The following is a 3327-nucleotide window of genomic DNA, read 5'->3' as shown; positions in this document are numbered from 1 at the left end:
TGGAATATGTTCAGGACACTCCAAACATTAAATAAAATGTGTGAAGTAGTTGAGATTTACGTCCTTGAATGCTCCACAATACTTTAAACATAGGCCTACACACAGGCGGAAATGCATTGTCTTCAATGGTAGGGCCATGTGATACCTATGACACTTTGCTGATGAAACTAAAGATTGTGTCTCAATAAAAGGGGGGTGGAATATGTTCAGGACACTCCAAACATTAAATAAAATGTGTGAAGTAGTTGAGATTTACGTCCCTGAATGCTCCACAATACTTTAAACACAGGTGATCAGACAGGCGAAAATGCATTGTCTTCAATGGTAGGGCCATATGACATGTATCTCTCTTTGCTGATGAAACTAAAGATTGTGTCTCAATGAAAGGGGGGTGGAATATGTTCAGGACACTCCAAACATTAAATAAAATGTGTGAAGTAGTTGAGATTTACGTCCCTGAATGCTCCACAATACTTTAAACACAGGTGATCAGACAGGCGAAAATGCATTGTCTTCAATGGTAGGGCCATATGACATGTATCTCTCTTTGCTGATTAAACTAAAGATTGTGTCTCAATGAAAGGGGGGTGGAATATGTTCAGGACACTCCAAACATTAACGAGTAATACGTTAAAAAGTTGTTAAAATGTCCAGTTTATTTAGCTAATATTTCCATCACATGAAAAAATTAAACACGTAACATGAATTACTTTGATTTGATACTCATGAATAGTTCCTACAGCGTTGAGCAGACGGGGACACAAAATCAAGTGGCACTGAGTTTCACAACACGAGGGAGTCTTGACACAAATACTGCACAATGGAACGTGCTCATACTCGGTCTTGTTCAACCTCAAAAGTAGCTGGCTCAAAACTTTCTAGACCATCGGAAACAATGAAGAGAAACATCCCTGTCATTGATGAATCCGTTGCGGAGGACGTAGCGGAAATTTCTTCCACCGGCGAGTAGCAAGCCAATCTAATGCACATGACTGAGCCGCAGTGGTTAGCTAGCTAACCAGCTACTAACATTAGTGCTAGCTAGCTTGCCATTGACAGCTATTGATAGCTAGCATTCACTTGTTTCAGCTGTCTCACTCCCGAGTGTCGTTCCGACATGCATTAATGTACTTATTTACTACCTAGCTAGTAACCTTAGACTTACTATTTCCCTTCTTGCTGAATTTGCATATAATTTACCTTCATTATTGGAAATTAGTGGTGTGAAATTTTTATTTTATGGACTATATCATACCGTTACCTTAACTCTCATCCCTGGTTACATAGCTGAGTTAGCAGTAGTAGCCTATGTTAGCTAGCTATCACTATTTTCCTTTTAGCCATTTTTGTGCAGAAAAATGATTTCCTCCTACCTTGAATAAACACACATGTCTCATGTACATACTATATATAGCTATCGTGACACTTGTCTGCTCTAGGCTTGTTCAAACTGCAAATTATATGTCTCATCATATCTCACTTTAAGGTAGCCTACTTAAAGCTACCCAGTTTGTGTGTAGCTCTCATGTTGTCAATACATTGACAGTAAAATAAATTAAACTTATTATATGGATGTTGTTTTAATAGTCTGTTTTATTCAAACATTTAGCTATGACCACAGTGGCCCCAAATGCACAAATAACTGCAAAAAGACTACGCCATGAGCTGGAGATGGCCAAACAAAAAGTGGCAGCAGGAGATGCTCAAGGAAGTGACCAAGGAGAGAGACTTTCTAAGGGAACAACTGGCTATGAGTAAGTCATTTTGTCATGTTTGACAATACACTTGGAAAATTGAACATTTAACATATCCTGGGGCCATGATATTGGTTAAACAGATATTTCACTGAAATAGGTTTTCTACTTATATTTTGACTTAGGACTTAGATTTATGCCGGGGGAAAAAACCTTTGTTAAAACATCAGATCAGTGGACTCAGACATTTGGACCCCACTGTATATATTTTTAATACGGTAAATAATAAAACAAAAAAACAGTAAAGGGTTGATTTTGAACTGAGAAAACTATGTTCCACTTAGTAGTGTGCCACCCTATATTTTTTACTAATCATCCTCGGTCAATGTCTGTTTTTAACAGCAATAAAATAGGACAAGGGCGTTCCATCAGAGGACAGCACAAGTCCCTTACAGCAAACCACTTCCGCCGCTTCAGCTACTTTCTCTTCTGATTCCTCCCACTCGTCACCCAACTCTTCATATGACTCTTCCTCCACGGATGAGGGATGGAAGAAGAAAAAGAAGAACAGTAAAACAGTAAAGAGACGTAAGCAGGGGAAACGGGGAAAGGAGCAAAGTGTTCACCAGAGAGGTAATAAGAATACAGTGGCGGGGGAAAGTCTACACCCGCTTTCAAGTTTATCAAGTTTGATCATTTAATTAGTAGAATATATATATGATGTGCGCTGTACTCATTTTACCTTCTCTAATTTGAAGCTCGAGATCCTGAAGTGGTGGCCCGATACCGAAAGGTGTTGAAAATCTGCCAGGAGGGAAGGACCATGGGGGCTGCTTTCAGAGCTGTGGGTGTTGACCGCAACACTATTGTCGTGAATGCCCCAATGGCAGAACTTTGCATTGCTGCCCCAGAAACATTTGCAGAGCTCAGAGAGAGGTGCTCCAAGAAGGAGAAGCTCAGTTGTTTTACACAAAGGTGTAAAGATGCCATTGAGGGTGATGACAGCATTATTACAAAAATGTAAGCGTTCAAAGAGTCTGGCAAACTTCTGCCAATAAATAAAGGCAAGTGACTGGTGGATCACCTTAGTTGTATTTGCATTGTTGCATTTTTGTTGTTGTTCTTGTTGTATTTAGCAGATTAGAACGCATGGTTAAATGTGCATTTATTGTTAGTGTAGTTTTTTCAAATAAATGTTTTCCAATTTCACTTTATTTCCTCGATGCTGTGTTTGTGTGCTTTTGCCATTCATATGTTTAACAACTTAACGTCTGAGGTCATTTTTGGAAACTTTGACGGAGCATGTGTGTAGTCACACTTTACATCAGTTGCTGCAGAATTGTCTACTGAGGGATTGTATGTCCCTCAGTAACAGGCCATTTATAAATGCTTATAAAGTATAGATAGTGTCCCACTTTATATTAACCCATGCAAAACACTTAACTAATGATTAGTAAATGGTTTCTATAGTATGTTGCTCAGTTACGGGCCATTTGTAAATGCTTATAAAGTATAGATAGTGTCCCACTTTATATCAACCCATGCAAAACACTTTACTAATGATTAGTAAATGGTTTCTAAAAACCTATATTAAGCATAAACTGAGGTGTTACATGTGCTAACATATATTACT

General features: G+C 38.6%; 1 long non-coding RNA gene across 1 annotated transcript; it reads left to right on the top strand.

Annotated features, from left to right (window-relative positions):
• The first annotated feature begins 1614 nt into the window (after window positions 1-1614).
• Window positions 1615-2692, top strand: LOC116224626. The gene is made up of 3 exons (XR_004165662.2): window positions 1615-1754; window positions 2097-2327; window positions 2453-2692. It is a non-coding gene; the product is annotated as an uncharacterized LOC116224626 (long non-coding RNA).
• Window positions 2693-3327: the final 635 nt, after the last annotated feature.

This window comes from Clupea harengus, chromosome 1 (assembly GCF_900700415.2).
Source record: "Clupea harengus chromosome 1, Ch_v2.0.2, whole genome shotgun sequence".
NCBI lineage: Eukaryota > Metazoa > Chordata > Actinopteri > Clupeiformes > Clupeidae > Clupea > Clupea harengus.
Note: the sequence above shows the minus strand (reverse complement) of the source record. Positions and strands in the feature narration are given on the sequence as shown.